We start from the raw sequence: 19,305 nt of genomic DNA, 5'->3' as shown, positions 1-19,305 counted from the left end.
TCTACATATGGTAGGTATACCCTACATATAAACTGGTATATCGAATTCCGATATTCTTACCTAATTTAAGCTTAAATGACTGGACTATGACCAGTTAAAACGTATTAGAAAAAGGCTAACCTTGCTAAGGGCGTACAGCACGCTGATTCTCTGATATTTTCATAGATACAAAAGGCTCTTGCGACCGGACAAGTATGGATAGTTCACAATAAGATAGCGAAGTTCTGACCCTTTCCCATTGCAACGATAGTGTGGCAGAGTTGCTTTTCTTTGCCAATTCATCAGCTTAAAGGTTGCCTGCGATTTCGCTTTGACCTAGAAGCGGAGAACGGAGTAACCCGTTGCCGTCGAGTTTAGGCATTTTTTAACAAGTCTCCAGTTCAGGTTTAGCTCTCTACTATCACAGTGGTTTTCTCAGGCACCATCGTACCACGGTGCTTTCGAGAGCGTCTGAGTAAAAATTATGCCTTTTTTCTTCGGGAATCTTGTACATAATCTTGGAGATCCTGGTTGTCCTTAAGTCATGCCATCTCTCCTTGATCCGTCGTCAGCTCTTACGAATATTTCATGCTATATCGTTTCTAGTAACTTCCATATTTACTGATCAGGTTCGGCAGTCAAAGAGATGGCACTTTTGGCAATCCCATCATCTATGTTCCAGCGTCGCTATCAAGGCAACTATCGTCCTACGGTGCTTTCTAGACCGTTTTGAGTAAAGATCATGCATATTTTTTTCTTCGGGACTCTTGTACATGATCTTGGCGGTCCTGCTTGCCCTTAAGTCATTCCAAAACCCAGGCAGTCCGACATCTGCTGCCTTTTTGCTACTAAAGACATTCTCTCAATTCGCTATTGCTGCCTGACTATCGACGTACGACGTATATATAGATCTGCTGTATGTTTTTATCTGAGTTATTAGCTATTCATTATAGGCTGAACCAAGATTTTTTACCAAGCAAGATCTAGTAAATTTTTTTCTCAAGTTCAAAGCTTTTAATTTTGTTTCATGAAGCTATTCTATATTGATTTACTGTAAAAACTATGTTCCATACAACAACAAAACTGTATGGACCGCCGCTTTAGAACATTATTATGTCGTCGAAAAAAATATTTTGAACACACAAAAACAAATCAATAAAAAAACAACAACACCATTTAGTCATTACTGATAACACACAAATTTAATGCTTTAACTCATTCACCCCTGAGCAACATGAAGCTACCAAGCATTTCAATGACCATCCAAACCAAAAATATAAATATATATACAATAAATATGTATTTAAAATATATATATGTAAGCAAAAAAACAAGAATATGTACGATTAACATATTAGCATATTTAGAAGAATTGTCTACACACACACACATACATACATCCCTTCACAGTTAGTTGTATGGCATAAAACATCCACAAATCCATCGAGCTCATGCATAATGAATACTGACAGCAGTCAAAATGTTGAATTATTTTGTGGTAATTATTAAGAGAGAAAAAAGCACTACAAGTAATTACGATAAAATTTTAATTAATATTAATAATTGAAAACGAAAAACAAAAAACAAAAAACACTAACGGAGAGAGATTACACACAGCAAATAATTAAGCAAAAAAAGTAAAATTAAATAGAATTTATGGAAAAAAATCTGTATTTAACATAGTTGAAACAAAAAATAGCAACAACAACTGCAAAAACTTAACACATAATGAGTATGAATGGAAGTCTATAATTAAATAAATAATTGTCACATTTAGTAAAGCAAATAATGAGTTTTTTCTTTGTTGCGAAACAACGGAACTGTTGCTAAATAACTGTGAGTATAGATTGTGACAAAAAGTAAAATAAAATTATAATCAAAATTCCTACGAAAAAAGTATTTCGCTAAGTTGGTAGGACTGTCCCTTATTACTATGAAAAATATGAGCGCGATCTGTCGGTACACCTAAGTAGTGCGTTGCGATGGATTACATTACAATGGAAAAAAATATCAAACAAAGCATTTATCTCAAATTTTGTATTTCTAACCAAATTTCGTCTGCGATATCGTTAAGAATGTTGGAAAAGGCTTACGGTGATTCAGTTTTATCAAAAGCACAAGGCCTTCAGAGACGGTCGATAAATCGTCGAAGACAAGCCTCGTTCTGACAGGTCTTCGACCTAAACAACTGATGATATATTGAGAAAGTGAAGGATATGGTGCTTGAAAACGTCAGTCAAATGTTAGAGAGATTGCAAGAGAACTTGACAACTCTCGCGAGTCTTTTCGAATAAGTTTGGTGGATATTTTGGGTGTAAACTGCGTTCTTACTCTAGATAAAGCTGAATTTTTATCAAAAAGACTAGCGTAAACAGGTGTCTTTAAACAGGCTTCATCCTACGAAATCCGATCCCAAATTCATGGAGAGCATTTAACTGTCGACGAAACATGATAAACCCATGTTTACATGACAACATTCATCGGAAGGAAATGAAAAAAACGAAACCTAAAAAAAAAACGCCTAAGCAGCTCAAAAATCAAGGTGAAGCTCATTGTTTTTTCGATATTCATGGCTTGGCGCATCATAAATTTGTTTCGGAAGGATAGACAGTCAATAAAAAGTTCTGTTAGTCCATAGTGAGGCGTTCACATGAAAATAGTGAAAATTGTGGAAGAACAATTAATGGACTTTACACAATGATAATGCACCAACGCATCGAGCCGTGATTTTGATCGAATTTAAAGCCAAAAACGCAATGAATACCATCGTTCAACCATAAAATGCATGATTTTGGAGGCTATGCCGCAGACTCGCGCGCTCACTAAAGGTATCCTAAAATAAATTGATTGTTATTAAAACCAAAGGTCATCAACTTTTCCAATTCAGGCACGAAAAAGTTATTAATCTCGGAAAAACTGTGGCCGTCTTAAATTTTAAAGAAATATGAAACAATGATTTATTCCGCCCATAGACCATGCCAAACAGTGTTTCTGTGATGATGTAATTGCGTATCGATAATGGCTTTTGTATTATCATTCCTCCAAATGCGACAACTTATATTCATTCTACATAAATGCTCTTTATCGCCGAACAAATTTTCTCTTAAAAATCGGGATCCATGGCCATCTAGTTTTGGGCCCTTTCACCGAACTCGAGAGAGCGCTTAATGGTCGATCGGCTTCAATTCCTGCACAAACCAAGATCCTTACTCATAATCTTCCATGGATGAGTGGGCATGAATACAATCGTTGCGTCCGATGTCGAGTGGCTTGCTTGAACTAACGAATCTGCTAGGCGATTATGTCGAGCGAATATTGAACCTAGCCAGTGATGAGTCGCGCCAATCGAAACATCATTTATTAAATATGCACGATTTGCAAACTTTGTTTGGGAGTAAGTCAAACCAAATGGTGTATAAATCCAGTAGCAGTCGTCAAAAAAAAGTATTCCCACAGACTTAATAAAGATACCCGTTACATGTTCAATATATTCTCCATTTTTTAACATCTATTTTGGAGTTCTTTAAAGTATATCTCCTTGTTGGTGTTAACTTCTTATTCGACTGAAATCTTTATTCGGCGAAATCTTATTTCACGTATGGAAACTAAATGTAGTCGCACAGGACTCGAGAGAATATTGTGAAAGAGAGAGCTCTGCTTAGTCTGGTTCGGGCAATAAACAAATCCTGTGACCGTTTTGTCATTCTCCAGGTAGTCGGCGTAAATCACACCATGCGAATGATTACCTTCCGGCTGATGGCACAGTTGATATGTCTACTGTCTTATCTAGTATATCTTGCGCACCATGAATCAGAGGTCGGTCTGTACGAGTTTGTCAATTATTATTACAATATCCTCGTGTGGATCTGTGGTGTTGGAATGTGTAAAAATAGACAGCCTATGCAGCAACCATAGTCCAGTCATTTAAGCTTAAATTAGGTAAGAATATACAGACATATAAATGGGTATATCGAATTCCGAGGTGAACTTACTATAATGACTGGACTACCAAGCGCTCTCTGGCTGCAGCACTGCATTATCGCCACAAACACTACAATCGTATCCTCTATTTCTAAAATTCGTGATCCAATTGTGCTGAAATTTTGAACTGATTGTCTATGAGATTGTACTACATGATAGTCAAGTTCTTTTGAGCTACCAAGGAGTCAGGTTAAGTCCTTATCGGAAAACCTTCGTAACAATGTTAATCAATCTCGGTACAGTCATAAGATTTAGGTATTTGGGGTTAAATTGTGTTTCAAAACTGGCTACTCACATATATTCAGTCATCCGTCAATTAGTTGATGCAATCGTGCCCAGAATTTTATGCATTGAACGACAGCTGTTCCTGCGAATTTGTAATCAATATCTTTATTCTTGGAACTATATTCAATATTCAAAATTTTTCATACACAAAATTTGATGTAGAATCACTGCCGAGAGGTTGGTACGAGTTTTTTCTAAAATTTCGAGTACTTTTTTCGTATTGTTTTAACCAGTGGACTTCAAACTGGTGTTTCTTTATGCCACTTATGAACTCTTTTAAACGGATGATTGGTTGTCGATTTCAAGTTCTTAGAAATACCACATGATTTGTGCCTAGCTATGATCCTCTTGAACAGAAAATATCTAGACAATGCGTCCACAAACCTCACCGCGAGTGCAAATATTAGAGAAAGCAAGTCTTCCTCTTCCTTTTCTATTCTGTAAAAACTTTATTTTAGTATCCATGTAAAGTCATTCGATTTATTATGCTCGCAACTGTAACAGGGCAAATGTTGAAATCGAATGGCTTCGGCTAAAGCGCGACGTGAGCTCTTCAATCGTGATAAATGTTGTTTAATTTTTAAGCAAATACGAGCACACACTATAAATTGCAGGAATCATTGTACGAAGCGAAAAGCTGGATGCCATGAACATGACGTGTTCTGAGAAAAAGTTTTGTTTACAAAATCAACACTGGGCATTCGAGTGCCGCAGCAGGTTTGTAAAAACAGATTGAAATTGAGAGCCCTAAAAAATACAACCAAATGATGTAAAAAATGCACTGCCGACAATGAGAGTGAAGTGCTGGCTTTGTACAGTAAAAAAAAGCAACAACAAATAAATAAAATACAGGTAAATTGCACTTAAAGCTTTTTTACACCAACTGCCACACAGCAGGGGCAATGGGTAAACAACACGACGCTATGCAACAATCGCGTTTACACCAGCCAAACAGCCAACAGCCAATGGAGAGACATACAATATTAATATGGAATATATGCAAAGGTATACGAAGCTACCTACTTAGGTGTTACACTGAATGCAAAGTTATTTATATATGTATTTATATGTATATATATTTACAAATACACCGTTGTATGGTAAAAATGAAATTAGCCGATGAGTGAGGTAAAACTGCATTCGAGCAGCGCCAGATATTACTTAGATACCTTAACTGTTCGCTAAAATGTGTAACGCTTGTATAAAAGAAGGTCATGTCGCGATTGAGTAGACAATTGAGAAGCAAAGTCTTCGAACAAAAACCAAACTCTATAAGTCACTCATAATTCCCGTCCTGCTATATGGTGCAGAGGACTGGACGATGACAACAACTGATGAGTCGACGTTGCGAGTTTTCGAGAGAAAAGTTCTGCGAAAGACTTTTGGTCCTTTGCGCGTTGGACACGGCGAATATCGCATTCGATGGAACGATGAGCTGTACGAGATATACGACGACATTGACATAGTTCAGCGAATTAAAAGACAGCGGCTATGCTGGCTAGGTCATGTTGTCCGAATGGCTGAAAACATTCCAGCTCTGAAAGTATTCGACGCAGTACCCGCCGGGGGAAGCAGAAGAAGAGCAAGACCTCCACTCCGTTAGAAGGACCAGGTGGAGAAGGAGCTGGCTTCGCTTGGAATCTTCAAATGGCGCCAGCTTGCGAACAGAAGAAACGACTGGAGCGCTCTTGTTAACTCGGCTATAACCGCGTAAGCGTTTTCTACGCTACTAAAGAAGAAGTAAAGTTCCACGATCCGTGGAAAGTATAGTGTCTGGTTCACCTCCCAAAACCAAAGAAACCATCAGATGAACCTTCATCGTACCGACCAATAGACCAACCATGGGGACCGACACCTGTTCATGCTCGACACAATGGATAAAGTGTACGAAAATATAATACGAGATAAACCGAAGGCTGATTTTCGATACCGACGAAGACCCCAAAAGCTACTCTATCTTGAATGGAGTATCACACGGCTCAGCCATCAGCCCACTTATTTAATTTCGTGTATGACGTGAGCTAAGAAAATTTTTTCCGCGAGTTCGGAATGCGCTGAGCACAAAACAGAAGTTTCCGACATAAGCAGGACATAAATACCAATCAAAATTCGTGATCACTGGAAATTCTATAAAAATTGTGATTGAATTCATCAAAAATTAGCCGAAATCATCATTGAAATTCATGGAAATGGATTTGAACATCTTCATAATATCGATTTATCGCATTTTGACCGAACATTGGGGCTTAGGAAAGGTGTGGGCACGATTTGTTCTGTTGGCGTTTATTGCACGATAATGCGCCGTCTCACCCATCGACGCTTGTGACCGATTATTTGCCCAAAAATAACATTTTAACCATTAACTACGCCTCGTATTCACCTGATATGGCACCAACATCTGATAGTGTTTAACGTGGGGATCCTGCTGGCGACAGCTTAACTCCACGGTGCTTAAAAGCACAACGGATCAATACAACGCGTCGATCAGCGCCCTGAAAACTGGGTAACGATTTTCAGTACCAATCAGCAGTGTGGCATGGACACTACTAACCGGTTGCAATGCAACTCCACAGTCGACTGACAAAGTCAGTTCTTCCCGCGATTTGGGTTTTAACCACAGCCACCACGAATCTCCACAAAGGGCCAAACCCAATGAGCAGACTGGAGCGAACTCCAGGGGCTACTGCTCCACGTGGTACCAGGTTAAAGTCTTTGGTATTGACCTTTTAGCCGAAGCTACGACCAGTTGAGCTTCCATACAGCCCTGGACTGGTGCCCAGGATCTTAGTCGCGACAGGCTTGCCTTACCGCGGGTATATTCGGTTTCCCTTCGATCCCGGAGGGGTCCTCCCGTACCCGCAGGGGGAACCTGATATGGCACCGTGGGCATTCTTCCTTTTCGGAAAAACGTAGAAGCCATTCAAAAGGCTTGCACCGGCATACTGGCTGCCATACGAGCTAAAACACACTGCTTTCGGACCGTGCAAAAAGCTGTCTTAAAGCAGAATATGACTATTTTGAATAAAATAAATTGATTTTGTGGAAAAAACTATTTGTTCTGTTTTTTTTAAGTCCTGTTTACTTTGGAGCGCACCTTGTTTATGTGGATTCAATATGGATCCAGGCTCTACACAACAGATCCTAAGCAAGACCAATTACTACACTGTATCGAATTTCTTAAATACGAATAACTAGTGCATTTCGGACTATATCAGCTGACGCAGCTGAAGTGTTAGCCAGTATGCCGCTCATTGGCATCCAGGAAGAAGAACTCGAGCGTTTATATCCGCTATCAGCGAATAAAACATTATCCACAAAGAGACAGAGGTGAGGAACAAAATCACCAAATTGTGGCAGAAGCGGTGACAAGACTCAACCAAACGACGGTGGATGCACAGACTGATATCGGACATCCAATCGTTAATAGATAGACGACGTGGGGACTTGGATTTTCATTTGACCCAAATACCAAGTGGACATGGTATTTAAAACTTACCTATACGGATTCCTCCATGACATTAGTACAAATTGTCCGAGGTATACAGAGTGTAAAGAAGACTCTGAACTTGTTTTCTTGTATCATCCTCGTTAAATACAAGAAAAAACTAACGACTTTTCTCGGCGATAGTTTTAAGATCGAAAATTTGCAAAAAAGAAGCCAAAAGGAGGAATCGGAGTCCAAGAAAGACGACGACATGGGTTTCGGTTTCTTCGATTAAACAACTCAACACTGAAGTATGTTAGTCCACTAAGAAATGAAACGCCGCCAGCGAAACGTCAGCTTTCGTAATGACACAACTGAGACTTTTTCAACAGATTAGGCGTCCAACCATCCGCACAACAGAGGAGACTTGAAAGTAATATTTAACGGTTGGTGCCGTGGGAGAGTCTTGAAATGGAAGTAGGTTAAGCTAAGCGTGTAAAATTTTGGTACCTGATGGATTAGAAGAGTTATACATCGGGGTTCTGATAGAGCTGGGCACCCGCATAGGAAGTTTGGCACTGTTTTCTTACTTCCTTTTATTGTTAAGGACAATTCCAGTTTTAAGCGTGTTCTCAAAATAGCTGATGCAGCGTTATTTTAACTGTAAGTCTATATACACTTTTCTTGGTCCTATTCAATAAGTCCTTTAATCTGCTCTGAGCTATTTCTTGAAATCGCGTATTTAGCTTCCTTTTCTCTCACCCTCAACCTCAGATTCGTCTAGAGAGGCTCTTGATTTGGCCAACTCGTCAGCTTTTTCGTTGCCAAAAATATTCCCATTGTCGGGAACCCAGATTATGGACAAGTGGAGTTGATCTGCCAGTGAGCTTGAAGCATTCCTATATTTGTTTACTACGCTGGAATTGTTTATTGCCAACGACAAGGCTAGCTTCCTGTATCCTCTTATAGTTATTCGGTAGAACTCCATTGGCCTTCTCTAAGGCTCATACTTCCGCTCCGAGAACGCTACCTGAGCTTGGTAGACGGATGAAGAGAGAGAGATATGAATGTTCTCAGAGTATAACATCGTCCGTACTCAGTCCGCTACAGACTGAGGTATCATGTTCCTCTCTACTAAACCTTTTCTTTATTCACGTCTAGAGGATATTCTCACCTGAAAGTCTGTATTAAAATCCAACCTTGAAAGTATATAGCCTGCTATATTTTCACTGAGGACGATGTTAACGTCTTCTTATTTTAAATAAGAAACTTTCTAAAGCGGTCCTTATCCATATAATTTATGTTATCCATATTCCACATCAATCCCAATAAAAAGGCGTAATGGCGACGTTATACGCCGTGATTGCGAACCGAAGAGGCATCGCGACCGCCATGAAGTGCAAAATAAATGTAATACTTTAACTCTAGGGAAATGTGTGCGAGGCTACACAAAATAGGATAATAAATTTCAATTCCATCAATACAAGAGTGCCGGCGCAGCGAGCGAGGGGCGACGGCTGAAGGTAACTGGCGAAGGGAAATTGCGAAAAAATTGCAACAGAGTGAAAATGGCATTGATGCAGAGATGCCAGGTGAGTGAAAAAGTGCATTCCCGTTGTAGACAGGATGGTGGCGGCAAATGATGCGCGCCTGATAGAATGGATTATAAAAATGGCGGCCGCTAAAAACAACACAACCACAACAGAAAGAAGGCGAGCGAAATAATCGCAAAAGTTGTTGGACTCGCTGTGTGTGTGTTTGGGTGTGCAAATGAAAATCAGCAACGATAAAGCAAATTCCAGCAGCAGAACAACTGCCAGGTGGGAGTCTTGTCAAAGGACGCTTATGGTCGGTGTGGGCTGTTTGCTGTTGGCTGGCCAAAGCAGCTTTGCGCGGGTGACTGTTGGCCGCCATTTTTTCGTATATCCGGTGGCTGGCTTTCACTGCTAATGGCAATGGAAACTTTGTAAAGCGGATTAATTGAATTTTAATATTTTGTTATATTTTTGCATTTTACGCTAAGCCTTTCTTGGCGTTTACTCACGACGGATGATCAGCTGTGTTTGGGTTTAGCCAAAAATGGTTAAGATAAGAATGGCTACTTTAATGCTATTTACATGTCCTAAGGATTTGCTAAAGCGGATTTTAGACAATTTTAAAAAATTAAAAAAAGGAAAAGGTTGGAATCGGAGCAAAACGTGGTATTTGTGCGATTTTCACAGCTTCGTAAACACCTTTATTCCATTGAAACTATCGAGAGTTACATATAATGAAATTGATGAGGTAGGCTTTGGTTGAGGAGACTTCCCCTATATGTTAATCGGCTCTGAAGGTATAATCTCGTTAAGCTAGTCTGATGGGCTAATGAGCCACGGAGAGACTAGTTTTAGTCCTTAGCACCGAGAGGAGTGCCTTTACGTAGTCAATAATTAATTAGTAGCTTCACTTGAAGAGAAAGTTCTGTGACCTCATTAACAATGCCTCTTCTAGTGTATCATACTAAAATGTCCTCAAATGTTTGAAGAGCTGCCTTGTTAATGCAAGACATGTGTCCAAAATATGCTCCATTGTTTTCCTCGTGCCTTTCTTTTGACATTTCTTGCAATCATCGATCTGTCAGCTGTTGCCATCAGCCTTCAGACTATGACCAATGAATATTCTAATAATTTTCCTACAGTTCCATCTATCAAATGCCAATAGGAACGTTCTGATCTATCGCTTTACAAATGGCTTTCATGGCATCAGTTTTGCATTCAGGTCGATCGTTCTAACTCGTTTTAATCTTCCTTGCCATGTCGTCGTCACATCGTCTTAAAGACAGTTTATGGGTTTACCAATGTTAATCACGTTTTCGGGTGACAGTTGTACACTACTTTTTGCAATCTGTCTCATTACCCTCATTTCTTTAAGACCTGGCACCCAGTAAAAATGAAGTTTATTGTTTCTGGAGACACTCTCCATTGCTACCTTGCTTTCCAAAATACATCTAGCAGATATGCGAAACGAGATTATAGCCGTGATTCACATACTAAAGGTGAATTTTGTCCATTTCATCTCATTCGAAGTAATCCCCTCCTGCTGTTGGCAACACTTATGCCAATGAATTTTCCAGTCATCATAGATTTGAAAAAATCCTCCGTCGTGTTGGTCATCAGAGTCTTCTTCGATTCAGCTTTTATATCCTCAATTGAGTCAAAACGGTGTCTTCGGAGTTGTTGTGTGAATTAGCTAAATAGCCAGAAGTTACACGAAGGTAAATCAGGCGAATGCGGTGGTTGGACACGATATTAGTTGAAAATGTGGCGAAATGATTACGAATAACCAAAGGAGTATGAGATGTTAACAGGCTAGCTTCACAGCTATCTCAATAGCAAAACCTTTGCTTGAAATATATTGCAATAACAGCTTAAAGAGCTGTCTTATGTCTAAAGCTGTATAGTATAACCTCGCACCTACTCCGTCCTTCATTTTGGAGCCATCCGTATAAATTTTCAATGTGTTGCGAACAGCTATCATATCTTTATGTCAGCCAACTCTTTCCATGTTTAATCTGAACCTTATTTCTTCAATTGAAAAGAACCAGCTCTAAACCTCATAAGAACTTGCTTCAAAACTCTCCCTGGCTTCGTGAGAGATTACCTTGCGACCACTAAAGATGACTACCTTGCGGCCACTTAGACGTCTACCTTTCGAGGGACGACTCTGAGTAGTGACCTACTTAATAAGAATTTTGAAAACAAAATAAATGAAGAGGAGAGTTTTGGCTGAAATAAATCCGTAAGTGAAGCCAGCTCGGGACAAACCACCGGTTTTATTCTAGCGAGTGGACGATCCAGAATGACGGAATCGTCAGCCTGCCGGGTTATTAAAGGCCTATATCTTGAGATCATCATACTAATCGGGGAACAGAAGGATGGGGAACTTGACAGAAATCGACTGTATATATAGGTCAACTATACTCGACTAAAACGATAGTACTAGCAGAGGAAACTGTACTACATTCATGGGAGACACTGCCGACACAGAGGACGTTAGCAGACAACATAACATACCGGTTAGGAAACAAAAGCCAGTCTAAAATACGGAAGCGGCATACAAACTGTCAAAATATTTAGCACGCTGGCCTTTTTAAGTGGGCCAGTGGATGCTGAGCGAGGAAAAGGACAGCAGATCGAAAGAACAGAGCTTGAGCAAACATCATATATCAGTTAAGTGGCAAAGGTCAAGTGAGGGAAAAGCCTCTTCCGGAAAACGGCTAGCTAGCAATATCATTCAATATTTTGCTGAGGGCATAGTGGGAGATGGTCAAATATGCAGTTCGGCAAATACCTAGCTGCTCGAAAGTACCTATTGATAGGAAGAGCTTTCCTAGAGTCCATAAGACTAGCAACGTCGCCATGCAAAGCAGCTTTGCGCTTTGTCGCCAGTGAAACTAATCCCTTTGGAACAGTCCATTTTCTAAGGAAAGCTGAGTGGAGTTCAGATTTCTATAAACTTAATGGGCTGTAGTTATTTCCAAAAACTAGAAAGTCGTTGAAATGCTTTCAACTACTTCTCATTTTTATCACGTCATAAACCGCATTCCGCTGCCTGCCAATTTATGCTGTGACAATTGAATTGTATTTCCATCATTAATCATTGCTCTACTCATTTATCCAAACGACCTCATCAACCACTTGACGTGGCGATAATTTAAATGTTAGCCTCATACGCAACGTGTGCATCCTACAATGCAACTGTGCAACACGTAATGCATTGGTTGCAACCACAAACTGCTACAAGCACGCATACGCACACACATTTGCTTGTAATATAATATATTTGTATGGATGTTAACATGTCGCCGCCGCTTCCGTGAGTCGCTTAATTAATTCCAGATTAAAATTTATGCAACAGTGGTAGCCAATTGTAGTGGTACATCATAGCGACCATAAATACGAGTTACACGTGCGCAGTAAGGCTTTATGGTTTTGGGTTTGTACGCTAGGGTGGCTTGTAATGAGCTGCTAGGCGTATCCTGTTGGAGGTGCTAACGCCAGCCAAGCGTTAAATCTGAACGTTAATTGGCGTTATTGGATGGTGTGAATGTAAGTGGTGCGGAGTACACAGGTAAGTGTGGGTAGATTTTCAAAAAATAATCAATAATTTTATTATTACTGACATGTGTGATCATAAATTATGTATTTATATCGAGCTTGCAGCTCAAATCGATGAAGACCCAAATAAGTTCATCCGCCATCGCGTACAACAATTGGAGCTGTGTCCATCCACTTTATGGAAGATTTTTTCCGAAGGATCTTGGTTTGCGGGCTCACAAAAACTAACTATTGCAAGACCATTACCAGTGCGATGGCCATCGAAGCCGATTTCCACAAGAAAAATTTGCTCAAAGATGAAGCTCACTTTAGGTTGAATAAATGGGTTAAAATTATCTTCAAGATTCGATTTAACACCGCTGGACTATTTTACAAGGCTAACTATGGAGGGACGACATTGACATAGTTCAGCGAATTAAAAGACAGCGGCTACGCTGGCTAGGTCATGTTGTCCGAATGGACGGAAACATTCCAGCTCTGAAAGTATTCGACGCTGTACCCACCGGGGGAAGCAGAGGAAGAGGAAGACCTCCACTCCGTTGGAAGGACCAGGTGGAGAAGGACCTGGCTACGCTTGGAATTTGCAATTGGCGCCACGTAGCGAAAAGAAGAAACGACTAGCGCGCTGTTGCTAACTCGGCTATAATCGCGTAAGCGGTGTCTACGCCAATTAAGAAGAAGAACTATGGAGGGAACACTTCTCCCGCCTTCTGAATGGCAGTGAAAGCATAACAAATGGAGATGGTGTACTAGATTCCCCAATCGATGATGATAGGGCAGACGTTTCATTGTCCGACCACGAAGGAGTTTGGATGGCAATTACCCGCTTAAAGAACAACAAAGCGGCGGGCCGATGAGTTACCGGTCGAGCTGTTAAAATGAGGCAGCGAAGAATTGATAAAGGCACGCATCAGCTTCTTTGTAGAATATGGTCGGACAAAAGCACATCCGACGATTGGAATTAAAGTGTGCTTTGCCCAATCCACAAGAAGAGAGACAACACAAGCTGCGCTGACAAAGAGGTTGTGTCGTCGCCAACCTCAACAACGCTTGAAAGGTTCTGTCGAGCGTGTTGTGTGCAAGATTAAAGCCCACAGAAAACAAACTGTTTGGGTCTTGTCAGTCTGATTTTAGGTCGGAAAAATCTACAACTGACCAGATACTCACTATTCGCAAAACCTTAAAAAAGACCGTGAAAAGGGGATCGATTCGATTCAAATTTCCTTTTGACAGCACGAAAAGGAGCTGCCGTCACTATATCTGAATTTGACATCCACGCAAAACTAATACGGTTATATAAACTGATGCTGAGCAATACCAAAAGCTCCATCAGGATCGGAAGGACTCTCCGAGTCGTTTAGTACCAGACAAGGTGACTTACTGTCGTGTGACTTCTTCAATTTACGCCTGGAAAAAATAGTTCGAGCTGCAGAACTTAATCGAGCAGGTACAATCTTTTACAAGAGTGTACAACTGCTGGCGTACGCCGATGACGTCAATATCATTCTTCAATGTTAGAGCTGCTTTCTCCAGGTTGAACAAACGACTGAAGCAAATGAGTCTGGTGCCAAGGAGGGCGAGACGAAATATCTACTCTCAACAAACAAACAGTCGTCGTATTCGTGAGTTGGCTCGCACGTCTCTATTGATAATCAAAACTTCGTACGAAAATCGCGGAACCAGCATTAACACAAATAGCAACGTCAGCCTGGAAATCCAACGCAGAATAACTTTTGCCTTGAGTAGGCAATTAAGAAGTACTGTTCACCTTCGACGAACAAAGACCAAACTCTAGAAGTCCCTCATCATCCCCGTCCTGCGATATGTTACAGAGGCATGAACGATGACAACATCTGGTGAGTCAACGTAACGAGTTTTCGAGAGAAAGATTCTGAAAAAGATTTATAGTCTTTGCGAATTGACAACAGCGCATACCGCAGTCGATGAGCTGTACTGGATATATGACGACATTGACATAGTTCAGCATAGCAGCTACGCTGGCCAGGTCATGTCGTCCGAATGTATTAAAACACTCTAGCTCTGAGAGTATACGACGCAGTAGGCGCGGGGAGGAGCAATCGAAGAGGAAGATCTTCACTCTGTTGGAAAGACCAGGTGGACAAGACTTGGCTGCACTTGGAATCTCCAATTGGCGCCAAAAAGCGAAAAGGAAGAAAGACGGCTATGACCGTGTGAAAAGAAGTTTTGAAGTCGCTTGTCTCGCCAGATAAGGCCGAAATTAATGACACCTTGGAAGAAAATGTTTGGCCTCTGTCTGGAATTTATTTCAGCCGCTTTGGCTGGCCACTTGTCCTAAATGATTTTTAAAATATAACGGCAAAGCCTTCGAGCTTTCGTTAATTAGTTTTGTGACTAATTTTCCAGCAATTCCATTTTATTATCACATTGGCTCTTGAATGAAGCCAGATCATGTGATCTAGCCAAACATTTGTAAATTCTTGCTTGATTATTAATCAATTAGTAGATTACATCCCAAAATAATTGCGCTGGCTTGGCAGCCAGGAATGAATCTTGCCAATTTTGGATACCTTGTTTTGATGTGAACCTTATTCTAGCGACTGCGTTCTGCATCGACCGGTGCAAACTATATAAGGAATTTGAGGTAAAACTTCACAGTTTCTGTTTTCCATACATTTTTTTTTGCTTTGCAATATGCGGTCGAGCGTTGTGATGATGAAAACATCGTTTCTAGTGCTAAGTCCCGTTCTGGGCGTTTTTCGGGAATCACTCGCTCGTGTTTTTTCGGTGCCGTTCCCAGGTAATGATTTCAATCGGTGTTAGAAGCTCATATTCCCGCAAATCTTCTAATCCCACTTTAAAAAGAGGAAGAGGAAGATATCAAATCTTGGCTGGTTGGAAAGGTTTAATATCTGATTTTGTACACTTAAGAGCCGATGAATGAATCCGACTGCTTTTAATCATTTTGAAGTGACTGCTTGATTCACTGCCAACGATGTTGCGAGCTCTTCTTGTGTTCTGCAAGAGCTTTGAGCGAGTAATCCGGCCAGTTCTTAATTTTCGGTCTTTATTTTGGCGCCCAAGACGTCTTTCGCCTGTTACATCCACGCCTACTTCGTATATAACATTATTGGTCTTTTAGAATAGATCGGTTCGCCAAATCTAAGGATTACTTAATGTAGTCTTGATTTCTCGGAAAATGAATGAGGGAGTCATATTTTAATGAGGTCAACTCACAGCTTCTTTAATCATACGAATAAAGCATGCAGAGTTCCCTTCTCTCCGCACTTCATAACCAAATTGCCGCTACAGCAAAATTCGGTTGCCCAACGCATGCGGCGTGGCATAGTAAATTAAATTTGGCATTGTGACCGATGCATCATTTAAATTCGGTCGACAGTTTTTGAAAAATAAATTTCATTTCACATATATGTCCGAGTTTAAAAAGAGGCTTGGTACTACGTACATACCGTGGTACATACGCACGCTTATGTGTGCTCCGTCATTCATTGTGCTGCAATTAAATAGTTGGCATTGTGCATGCCACAAATTTGGAAATTCACAAAATTCTGCTGAGTCACCAAATCATTGTGCGTAACGCATAGTAAGTATGCGTGTGGGTGCGCATGTGTGTGTGCGGGGTCATTTAAGCTTGTGTCAAAACAGTGGTATTACAACTCACAAAATCAGCATTTTCAAGCTCCAATTACCGCAAACGCAATTACCATACATAGGAAAGGAAAGAGGAAGGAGATGCAACGGACAGTGCCACAACTAATCCTCTGTTCATGCATAATTTATCGACTCACAATAGCGCCACCTAGGTGTTGATTAAAGTAGCGCGACGGTCGTAAGCTTTCAAAATATTAGTAACTAATGCAAAAAATTCGAAAGGTAAGCCATTTGGAGGGTATGTTTTGGTTAAAAGTCGACAACACTTTCTTGGTAGAAACTTTGATAATAGCGGTCCTAACGCATATGAACCAATTGAAAATCTACGATCACGCTTTCTTTGATTTATATTTATAGTTGGCATTGGCATTTAGATTCATCTCGTAGAACCCAAGTAACTTTCTGGTTTTCCTAAAATTCATCTTGAATCAGATGTATCCAGTGTCTCCGCGAGTACTGGAGATATAGTAACAAGAAAAGGGAAATCATATACGACTTCAGTTTGGTAATCACTGTGAGGGAAGGTTACTCTATAAAAATTTGTTTTGAACTAGTAAAAGTGATTATGCCCGGTATCACTATCGAAATTATTCTGACGTTTTAAGTAATGGTTAGAGTTCAATCCACTTGTCCCGCATTGGCAAGACTACGATTTAAGCATCTGGGGTCCCCACGGCATGATACACTGGAGGAGGTATCGATAATGAGGCCACAGTTTTTATTGAAATTCGCGTCAGGCGCAGGCATCCTAACGGAAACTACTCCTCTTGGACTTAGCAACTGAACTCCAACTGGTATCGCAAAGGACCAAACTGATCTATGCGTGACTTATCGGTCTACCAGATTAACTTAACTTAACTCCAATCCACAGTTTTAAGAACTGAATTAGTGCCTTATTGCCTAAATAACATATATCAAAGTAATGGTTCAGATATTTTTTGAGTTTAGACCGAAAATTCTAAAGTTTGCACTTTATGTATTTGGGAATTTGTTCGCCTACCAATTAGTTAGATTTCTGTTGGTTGGTTACTTGATTGAAAAGGAAGCTGCAAGAGCGCAAAACCGCTGGCGGTCGAACTTAGATCATTATTAGGCCAAATGGGCTCCAGCCAATTCAAACCTTATTCAGCATTTCAATGGATTTGGTAAAATGCTTAATTTTTTTTCCATCCCAGCTATTCAATATCTCTTAAGTTGGTGCATTAGGAGCCGTGGAATCTACACCGTCTCATCCGGTTGAAGACTGGGCATTCGTAAAGTTAATGTTCCAGCTGCTCAACATCTGCCGCACATGCTCTGAATTTAACCGAATCCACTTTTTTAATTCTGTGAGAACCTTTACAATTTTCTACGTTCGCTTTCACCAAGAAGTAGAAGGTCTTTGTCTTTAGTCTATCCATTATCAGCGTTTAACCTAAGTAACTTTGTGGTATGTCCTGTGTTCCACGACCTGAGTTGTTTCTCTAGCGCACATTTATTTAAAAAACCCTCGAAAAGCCGGATGATCTATGGCGATCCAATTTGTCTGCCTTTTTCGCTTCTTTTTTTCTCTTAATGACTGGGTATCCAGATGATATTAAGAGCGTTACCCACTGAGAGTCTAGTTATTGCCTGCTTGCATAACCTCACGCAGTGAGCCTTAATTGCCGCTTGGCTGTCTACTAGAAGGTTTATGAACTTGCTTGATAGAGCAGAAATCAACTTGACACCTTTTGTTATGCCCACAATTTCAGCCAGAAAGACGGGATTGCAGTCATTTAGTTTGAAACTACCTTCTGCGTACGGATTTATACATAGGAAGCCCGCTCCTGTTCTTAATTCATTCTTTGATCCCTCGTTGAATGTGTAGATTTGACTCGTGGAACTGTCTATCACAGAATCATTGGTTCATTTTTCTCTACTTGAGCATGAAAACGTTGTGTTTAATTCCTCATGGACCTCCTATTCTCGGTCGTATTGCCCGAGTTCATTAACTAAGTCGATTGTGATACCAAGCCGTAAAGTTGAATCTGGCTCTATAGTCTTAACTCAAGAGCCGGCTGTCCGTAAGTAGTTATTTGTCATATATTAGATTATTCCTTGACTCAAATAATCAAATTGTGATACAAAAAATATTAAATTATAGGTTTTTAGCCGAAACCACGCCTTGGAAGCGAAATGACAACCCACTGAGTGATTATCGTCACGAAGAACTTCCATGTTTGGAGACGATCTAGGTATACCACATCACACGACCTATTTAACTTCGTTCCTACGAGATTTGGGTTTAAGTAACCGGAACGAACGAGGATTTTTATCTAAGCAAGGGCTGTCAATTTGGTATCTTCTAACGGTAAACAGCTTACTATTTGTGGAAACCCATAATTCGCCGAAAGAGAGTCACTAAATTACCTCGATACCACAATTTTGCTCTGGAACTGTCAGAAAAGCAAACAGTTTGCGGTCTCTTAGCGAGCAACATAATTGCAACGCAGTAACGACATGTGTTGTGCCGACACAATTATAACCGTAAATCCGAATCAAGGCAAATTCATAAGCAGCTGATTATGTTGCGAGTGACTGTGACAGTTAGAAGATTGCGCGAAACCATTTGTTTATCTCTTCGCTGACAAACCGTTGACAGCACAGCGAAGTGCAGGTGACAGCCACAAGCAGATTATGTTGCAACAAAAATATAGCGCGTGTGCCACCTGTGTGCGGCGCTTAAAAGCCAGCGCTTTGCTGCGTTTTGAAGCTTTTTCGTTATTTTTATGGCAGCATCCGATCTGCAGCCGTCAACTTTTGCTTTCAGCATTTTCTCCGCGTTGCTTTATTTTGCCAAAGTACTTGTGACATACCGCTGGTATGCTTATGCCATCATACTCATGTTGCATGCACCATCTCTTGCAG

Source organism: Bactrocera tryoni, chromosome 3, assembly GCF_016617805.1.
Source record: "Bactrocera tryoni isolate S06 chromosome 3, CSIRO_BtryS06_freeze2, whole genome shotgun sequence".
Taxonomy (NCBI): Eukaryota; Metazoa; Arthropoda; class Insecta; order Diptera; family Tephritidae; genus Bactrocera; species Bactrocera tryoni.
The sequence above is the reverse complement of the archived record's forward strand: the minus strand, read 5'-3'. Positions refer to the sequence as shown.